Source organism: Microcebus murinus, chromosome 7, assembly GCF_040939455.1.
Source record: "Microcebus murinus isolate Inina chromosome 7, M.murinus_Inina_mat1.0, whole genome shotgun sequence".
Lineage (NCBI taxonomy): Eukaryota > Metazoa > Chordata > Mammalia > Primates > Cheirogaleidae > Microcebus > Microcebus murinus.
Genome location: NC_134110.1, coordinates 31,940,953 through 31,951,019, shown reverse-complemented (window position 1 = coordinate 31,951,019; position 10,067 = coordinate 31,940,953). Strand labels below are relative to the sequence as shown.

At 37.3% G+C, this 10,067-nt stretch overlaps 1 pseudogene; it reads left to right on the top strand.

The window, feature by feature from the left end:
- Nucleotides 1-9,396: 9,396 nt before the first annotated feature.
- LOC142872067 (uncharacterized) lies at nt 9,397-9,451 on the top strand (annotated as a pseudogene).
- The last annotated feature ends 616 nt before the right edge of the window (nt 9,452-10,067 follow it).

Here is a 10,067-nt window from a genome sequence, read left to right as displayed (position 1 = left end):
GTGGGTTTTCGTTTTGCCTCACGTATCACAAACTTAAGGCTAAAGACGACAGCAACTGAGAAAGGCCAATGTGTGTGGACAAAGCCAGGACAAAAGCCTGATCTCTCTACCCAAAGGAGTAGGAAACCTGCAGCATTTCAGACAGAAAATTTTAGACAATAACTGTTGAATTCCTGCCAAAGATCACAGAATCGTTGGCAGCCCCACCCACACCAGCAAAGGCCAAGTGGAAGCCCAGATATTCACTCCCATCAGAATGTAATGAGATGCCTCCAAACTCCCACTGGAGTGGTTTCAGAGAAAGCTAAATAAAAGCTGGAATTTTTACCCCCAGAAGAAGTAATAAGCCCGCTTTTGTGGTATCAGCAGAGGCTATGTGGGGAGCCTGAACTTCCACACTCACTAGGCAGTATTAAAGCCAAATACCAGTGCCCTTTCCCTTACTGAGCATTTCAACATAAAGCAGGTAAAGCAGAATGATTATGAAAGATCCAGAGTCTAATAACTAACATAATGCCAACAATGTCCAGGTTACAACTGAAAATCATTCATCATAGTGAAATCCAGAAATATCTCAAACTAAGTGGAAAAAAAAAACAATCAATAGATTCTGTGGTGGGTTTAACAATGGCCTCCAAACTTTGTGCCCACATGGAACCTCACAATATGATTATATTTGGAATGTGAGTCTTTGTAGATTAAGGCAAGGATCTCAAGAAGAAGCCCTGTGGGCCTGAAAGTTTCTTTTTGGGGAATTTTGCAAATACAATTTGATTTCTTTCATGCTATTCTTTGAATATTTTTTCCTCCTTTAATTTCATCATATTATGGGGGTACAAATATTGTTAGGGTTACACATATTGCCCCCGTGCTATGCCAGAGCTTCAAGTGTGTCCAACTCCCAGGTGGTGCGCACCACACCCATTATGTAATATGTAAGTACACACCCTTCCCTTTCTCCCCCCTCCCACCTGCCCACCACCAGATAAAACTTTTTTTTTTTTGATATTTTTGTTACATTGTATATCTTTGCCTCTCCCTAAGAAGGGTTAGAGGTATTCCCTTCCCCTCCACAATGCTCACCACATCCCTAAGATATGCCTCCCCCCACAATCCTTGGTGTATACTGCCACCATTTGAACACTTCTTTGAATATTTTTAAACCTTCCAAAGTTCATGTTGAAACTTAATGTCTAATGCTATATTATTAAAAGGTGAGGCCTTTGCGAGATGAGTAGGCCATAAGAGCTCCTCCCTCATAGATGGGATTAGTGATATTATAAACATATTGGAGGGAAATAGCTAAAGGCCCTTTTGTCTTTCTGCCTTTTGCCATGCGAGGACACAGTGTTTATCCTCTCATGAGCAACAAGGCACCATCTTTGAAGTAGAGACTAGACCTTCACAACACAACAACCTGAAGGTATTTTGATCTCAAACTTCCCAGCCTCCAGAACTGTGGGAAATAAATTTCTATTTTTTATAAATTACCTAGTTTCAGATATTCTGTTATAGCAACAAGAACATACTAAGACACTTTATAAGTCTTCATGTTGTCTATTTCATATGGAGTTATGGTAGTTTCTGTTTTTCAATAACTTAGACCATTTTATATAAATTTTCAAATTTTTGTGTTTTTATTTTTATTCAGATCATTTAAAAAATTCTCTTGAGACTTTCTCTTCAACCCAATAAATATTTAGAAGTATGTTATTCAGTCTCCATCTGTTTAGAGTTTTCATCTTATCTTTTTGTGTTTGATTTCTAGCTTGATTCTAATATGATTAGAGACTATTTAATTTTTTTTTTTTTTTAGATTTGTCAAGGTTTGCCTTATGTCACAGAATATGGTCTATCCAGATATATGTCCCAAATGTACTGAAAAGAATGTAATTTTGGCCAGGTGCAGTGGCTCACACCTGTAATCCTAGTATACCAGAAAGCCAAGGCAGGCTGGCCATTAGAGCTCAGGAGTTTGAGACCACCCTGAGCAAGAGTGAGACTCCATCTCTACTAAAAATAGAAAGAAATTAATTGGCCAACTAAAAATATATAGAAAAATTCACTGGGTATGGTGGCACATGCCTGTAGTTCCAGCTTCTTGGGAGACTGAGGCAGAAGGATTGCTTGAGCCCAAGATTTTGAGGTTGCTGTGAGGTAGGCTGAAACCCTGGCACTCTAGCCCGGACAACAGAGTGAGACTCTGTCTCAAAAAAAAATGTAATTTCTCTTTCTTTATAAAATTATATAAATGTCATATAGATCTTTCTGGTTGATAACATTTATGAGTTCTACATTCTTGTCAACTTTTAGTTCATAGAAGGGTATTGAAATCTCCAACGAAAATACGGATTTATCTATTTCTCCTTTCGGGTTTATCCACTTTTACTTCATATATTTTGTAGATGTGCTTTTGTGCACCCCTGATATTTCTATGCCCCTTTGTTTTTTGGCTCTTTTTATTATTATATACTATCCTCTTGGTCTCTGGTGATGTTTTTGCTCTGATATCAAGTTCACTTGATATGAATATAGCTTCTCCTTCCTTCCTGCATGTAATGTTTTCATGATATATCTTTCCCTGTCTTCTAACTTTCAGCCTGCCAATATTTGAATCGAATTTCTTAGATACAACATGTTATTAGATCATATGTTTTAATCTACTGTGACATTCTCTGTCTTTAATTGGTGTGTTTAGACCATTTAAATTTAATGTCATTTGTATGCCAGGTGCATCTGCCTCATACTTTCTCTGGGTCAGAAATTCAGACAAGGCATGGCAAATATGACTTGTGTCTGCTCACAATGTCTAGAACTTAATATGGGAAAATTCAAAAGCTGGGGATTTGAGCTATCTCAAGATATTCCCACTCACATGTTTGGTGGTTGATTCTGGTCATCAACTTAGTTGTCAGCAAGGGCTGTTGGCCAGAACTCCTATTTTTGGCCTCTCCATATATTCTCTCTGTGTAGGTTAGTTGGGCTTCTTCACAACATGGAGGCTGGACTCTTAGAGTGAGCATTCTCAGAGGCCTGGGCCTGAAAAATAGAACAACATCACTTCTACTGTATTCTATTGGTAAATCAGCCACAGTGCCCAGATTCAAGGAGAGGAGAACTATTACTATTCTCTCATGTATTTAGAGAAGATTGTCAAATAATTTTGAGATTGTATTTTTAAATGGCCACAGTCATCCCCCTGGCCACAGATTATTTACATTCCTCCAAAATGCAAAATAAACTCTCTCCCTACCAACTCAAGAGACCCATCTCATTATAGCATCAGACTAAGGTGCAAGGTATGATTTCATCCTGTGAATCAAGCCCAGGAAAAGTGAAGCTGCTAAGATGCTTATTGTTAAAGAAATTTAGAGCAACTTTTAAAATCAAAGAGAGCACAATGGCCTTAAGAACAGAGGCCAAATCCAAATCTGGCTTGATTTTCTCAAACATGCTAACACTTTTAATAATGAACATTATATTATTATCTAAGTTTAATACCAAAGTTCAGAGTACACTTGGCCATAAGCACCTTGAGGCCAGACCTTCTGTCTTAGCCATTTGTTACTTTGCTTGTTTGAGCCACACCAGTAAATGGTGGTTCACCAAATGTATTTCCCTCTTCACTCTCTGCAAGAGTGCAATTACGACGTGGCAAATGGATGGCTGTGCTATGTATGTCCATTTGATCGGTGCCAGAACATTCCCAGCCAGCCATAAAGTTCTCTTCAAGGCAAAGACATAATCGCCCTGAAAATTTTGAACCCAGCTTTTCATCACTTCACAGCAGAGGCAGCCCTTGCCTGAGATTTTCTTTTTAGTGATTTATTAACACAGTCAGCATCTGACAGTTCGAGTATTTTAATTTTGCTTGATCTTAATGCTACTTTTAACACTGTTGATTATAAAATCCTCCTGGATCACTTTGAATATTATTTCACCTTAGCTGAATCAACTTTGAGTAGATTTCACTCATGTTTGCTCAATAGCAATCACCTGTCCTGATGGCCTCCTTTCTTCTCCGGCACTGGCGTGATAGGGGGGTCTTCACTAGAAAGGCCTGGAATCATGCATCTCTCCACACAGCTTCCCCAGACAAGGGCGTAGTCCTCTAAAGTAGGAGAAAAGTGGAAAGAAAGCAGTCTTTGATATCAGGCTTGAGGCATTCATACTCTGCTTCCGTGTGACAAATTACTTGATTTTTCAGCTTCTTGGATTCCGGCTTCCTAAGTGGACATAATTATATCTACCTCTCCCTGTTTCTGTGAGAATTCTCAGAGTGTCTACACCCTTACTTGAGGCCATCTTCATGGAATGACATTTAATCAGAAGCCCCTGTAGAAAGTGTCACCTGCTGGCTCAACATCAAAGTGACAGTGCCCATGAAGCCAGGATAGGAATTGAAAGTGACTCTAGACTTTGGAATATTGACATTTTTTATTCCTCCCATTCTGATAACACTTTTTAAAAAATATTTTATTCAAATATATCTAACTCCTACATGACATTATAAATTCCTTTTGAGGCACAGAGTTTTCAATTCTTTAGTTTTGCATTTCCTTATAACTTGAGTTACCATATAATTTCTGATCCAAACCAGGATACTTTTGTGAGGAAAAGGGGAATAATTATGTTAAGATGACAACTCAAAAACTAAGACTCTCCTTACCAAATTGATATAATTACTCCACATATAAACCCTTGAACAAACATATTCACATAGAAAATAGTTAATAAATTACTAACAAATCGAAGATTTACAGATCAATTCGCCACAAATCAAAAGTAACATTTCCAAATTCAGACTTGTATACTACTGAGCTATTTATAATTGTGTGTTCCCTGTATAAATGACTAGCATAAGAAAAATATCTTCCAAAATAGACACATCAGTGCATTTTTGGGTTTCTTCCTCTCTCAGTATGCACATCACCAAGGCTGCTAAATTTCTTTGACCCTATGTTCTAAATCCCTTGAAATCTATTTCCTTTCTATCTACCTCAGGGATACAGCCTCAGCCAGTGCCAGTAATAAAAATCATAAAAGTTTCCAAAGTGAAAGTCTTACTTCTCTTTCCCTTTGTCCAAAACAAATACACTATTCTTGTTTAATTAATTACAATTCATTATTTATAATTATTAATTGAACAAAATTAGATTAAGTCGATCCAGATATTATTTTCTGAATTTCATATGTTAAACATCTTACTATAATATTGCCCCATTGACTTTTGTTGTTTAGCTCCATCCTAAAACTGTTTCAGTTGCCAGTCTGACCTCAACAGGCAATTGAATCCCCTTGCCTGTTTCCTATCCCTTGTGCACTGTTGCAGGCCCTCCCAATATCTCACGTTTCCCTGGATTTTTTAAGTTATCACAATTTCTTCTATCATCCTGGAATAACCTTCCTGTTCTCTTTTCTTGAAAAATTTCTAACTTTTATTCCAACTGCAATTCATTTAATGCCTACTCTGTGACGACATTCTGCCCCCCTTAGGAAAAATTGGGAATCACTTCTTTTAAGATTCCAAAACACTTTATCCATATCTCTGTAAGAAAAGGGAAATGTTTTAAATATCTGTATCTGCACTGGAGTGTGATCTTTGTGGACAAAAATTTTATTTTCTTAACCTCTGTATTTCCATTTTCTAGAAAATATCTTGTAGGCACGGAATATCTTTGTATGAAGAAAAAGAAAATAAGAAAAACAAAACAAGAGATAGGACAGCTTCACAGTTTCTGTGCATCTTTTCAACATCCTGACACTCAGAATTGTTAATGTTGCTCTTGTTGGTAGTGATGAATAATACTCTTATTATATTATGATGATGATTATTATAAATATTGCTTTTATTGACAGTAACATGAGCAAACTCCATTTGCTCAACAGTGATTGTGGTCCAAGAACTATGCTAATCGATATTTGTTATTATTTTATTATTTTAGTTTTATTTATTTTTATTTTAGAATAAAATAAAAAGGGGTACAAACATTTTGGCTACATAAATTGCTTTTGTACTGTTTGAGTCAAAGTTATAAGTGTGCCCATCCTCCACAGAATGTGCATTGTACCTGTTAGGTGTGAATTTACCTATCCCTCTCCCGCCACCTGCTTGATTTCCCATGAAGGTTATTTCCATATGTGCACACAAGTGTCGATCAATTAGTTCCAATTTAATGGTTAATAGATAGTTGTTGAGTACTTTTTGTGTACCTACCACTCTTATAGGTGAGTGGGATGATAGTAACAACTCTAATAATACAATTTATGGAGAATTTACTGTGTGGTAGGCACTGTTCTAAATTAAGCACTTTATAATTAATTGATTTTTTTTTTTTTAGAGAAGAAAAATAGCAGAAAGAAAATACCCATGGCCACACACATGTTAAGAAGAGAAGTCAAAACTCAGTCCTGGGAAGACTGACCCTAGAGTCTATGTTCTTAACAGCTCTGTTATCCTTGAACAGGCCAGATAAAGCCCCTTTTCACATGAAGGAAAAAAATAAATAGATGATGAACATATAAGAAAGTAAATCGAGCACACATTTCAGAAAATTGGCTCACTCAGAAAGTGAAGTCATTTGCAGAGAATAGAGTGAGGAGATGGTAGAAAGATGGGCAGTGAAGGCTGGGCACATCTGCAACAGACGGGGACACAATAAACCAGTGTCCCCAAAACGCGGTGGGCCACGTTCCTGCTGGAGGAAGCAGCGAGAACCGTTGTGTCTGGGCTCTCATTTTATGAAACATTTAAGGACCAGGAAGAAAACCTCTGTGTCTCAAACATGGTGGAGCAATGTGGGGAGTCTTAGAGGCAAGGCTGGAGTAGAGGAGAGAGGAGGAAGCCTTGGCCTGGCGAGTGCATGTGCAACAGAAAGACAACAGAGGCTGTAAAGGCGCACGTAGAGCAACCTCGCCAACACTGTTAACGTGCTCTGGCTGTTGTGCAGGGGATGAATTTAAGGGTGAAGACCAGAACCAGAGAGACCCGTTAAGGCTCCATCATGGACGTCCAGCATGACAATGAGGGGGGCTGAATCAGAATTGGAGCAGCACAGATAGAGATAAATATATAAGTGATACGTGGGACTTCACACCTTGGTGATTTTATGAAGTAACATAATTTTTTGCCTATTTTAGATATGAGGAAAGTAGGGCTCAAAGTGATTTAGTATTTTAACCAAGAGAAATTTCCAATCAATGTCCTGTTACATGAACTAACTAGGGATTTTAACCTAGATCTGTCTGGTTCCAAAGCCTATGCCTCTGACATTGCTATCAGAAGACAAGAATCTCTCAGGTGCTCAGAAGACCCTGTGGCAACACAGGCAATGGGAACTTGGGGTGCAAAGTACTGTTCACAGAATATATATATATATATATATGTGTATATATATATATATATATATATATATATGTATATATGTATAAAAGTATGCATAGTTCAAAAAATCCTGATGAAGGAAGCACAGATCACCTGGGTAGTGATCACAGGAGGGGGTTTAGTTGTGATGATGATGATATTGTACCTTCCTGTGCCTGGACTAACCGGGAACTAGAATGACCTCAATGTTGGCAGATACAGATAATGTTTATTAACCTGGACAAGCAGATAAAGATCCAAACATCAGGCTTCGAAGAAACTAGAAAGTGAGGTATTAAAGGAGAAGATTATCTCGGAGTAGAACTGGAACAAAAGAGGGGCTTTGGTATAACTTTTGGGACACAGAATAATGGGAATTCAGCTTTGAAGCTCAGCTACTAGACTCCAGGTCTGAAACCACCACCAACTAAGATCTGCAGTGATGTCCTATAGGCACCATGACAGGGACATGAGGAGTAGAGTGTAGGGGCATCACAGACAGAGAGATTAACTCAAACTTGGGGATTTATTAACAACAAGAAATACTATGAAAATTTATTAAATGATTGACAAGTATTAAAGTGAGAGAATGGAGAGCTCCTCCTTTCCAAAGCTAACGCCACTTCACATATATTGTCTCAATTGCACTTCCTGAGAGGTATGTATCTTGATTATTCTTTTTCTATGGAAAAGGATACTGAGATTTAGAGAAATTAAATATTTCACCCAAGATCACCCCTGGGGACTTGAACTCCCAACTACTGAAGCTTGCAGCCTGGATCTTCAACACTCTGCAAGCAACTCTCTGTGGCTGAAATCCAGAGAAGCAAGAATCATTCCCAAAGAGGCAGCATTGCTGGTCACAAGGAAAGCAAATCCTAGTAAGTGCTTTTAGGCTCAATTAAAATTTTTGCCTCCTGCCCATTGACACATTTTGAAATGGGAACTCCCATAATAATATTTTATTTTATTTGGTTTGGTTTTATGTTGCCAGCTTTTTTCAAGATTGGCTCAGAAACTGAAGTCATACCTAGAAAAGACTGCATGAGTAATTTTGTGTTCAAAGTGCTAGAAGAGGGGTGAAGAATCAGGCATAAACCATAGGCTCTGCTGATCTCTAATTGTTGTGGATTACTTGATAATTTGGTAGCAGATTTTATTCTTACACCTAGGAGTTACGGAAACCAGATATATTTTCCTCTTTCTGAGCCTTAATTTAATTATCTGTAAAATAAGACAAAGGAATATATGGTGGCTAATTTCCCTTTTAATCGCTAATTCCTTTATGTAGCAAAGGCAAAACATCTCTAATTTAGAACCCAGTGGTTTCATGAGGAGATAAAGTAATGTCGAGTATAGTATGATTTACTGTAAAAAAAAATCACAGGTGATAGCTGCTGTGGTGACATATGTCTGTGGTCCTATCTACTCAGGATGCTGAAGCAGGAGGATCACTTAAGCCTAGGAGTTTTAGACCAAGACCTCATTTCTAAAGTAAAAAAAGAAAAAAAAATCTCATGTAAGTGGAATTTATATCATAAAATGTGTCTTTAAATACTATATTTAATCTCCACACCTCAGTGATCCAAATATAATCCTCCTATCATATTTCATAGCATTAGTATCATCCATCTCGTCTTCCAGTTCTGAATCTTACCAAATACCACCACATGTGATTAATGTTCAAACTATGTAGAGTCTATTTCCTCAATGCATTGATCCCTCCATTGAAATATTTATCATTTCTCACTTGAGTTACCATAATATCATCCCCACTGGGCCGCCGCCTCACACCTAGATTTCCCCAATTCTCCCCCCACACATTTGTCACACTAATAATTTAAAGCAAATATCCAATACCATCTCAGCTTTACTGAAAATCCTTCAGTGACTCCTCGTAACTCCTTGTCTTAATATGGAAACCCTTTATAATTTATATGATTTAGCCTGTATCACCTCGAGTAATGCTTCTGCCACTATGTGCTTCACATGTCTCATTGCAGCCAGAAGAAGTGATTTGAAATTCCCTGAATAAATGTTACAGCATTTTTAGAATTAGTCTAGCAGGTCCGCACTGGAAGGGCCATAAAATAATTAAAAATTCCTTGAACATAGCATATTGATAAAACTATGCCTCCTAAATTATTTTTCATTTTTCTTAAAATATGCTTTCTCACCCCTACCCCTTACATTCTCATGACCAGCCCTGGTACTGCTACTTGTTTATTGAGATTCAGCCCAGATAATTTCTTCTTTCTAAAATCTCCCTTTTCTCAATACCTTACCCTTAAATTTCTGGGCCCTTTTTGCATTTTGATGACATTACAGTGTTCTTACATCTTACCTCTATAGGAATTACCTAATATTACTATTATTATGAATTTGATCATTAGCTCAAGTGTAAACTTCATGATGGCTAGTTTTCCTTTTTTTAAAGAAATGACTTAATCATCTGTGTATCCTCAGCCACTAGAACAATGTTTTGGCAGACAGTAGATCCATAACAATGTTTTGAATAAATGAGTTCCCGAATTCATGTTCTTTCTTCAGTAAAGAACATCCATAAAATGTATGAAGACATAATAGTTTATTAGTTCAAGTTGAAATATGCACATGAAAACTATTGTGACAAATAATATATTACCAAATTTTTCATTCAAACTTTCTACAATCTTACCAGATGTTCTCTCCAGTTAAACATTAG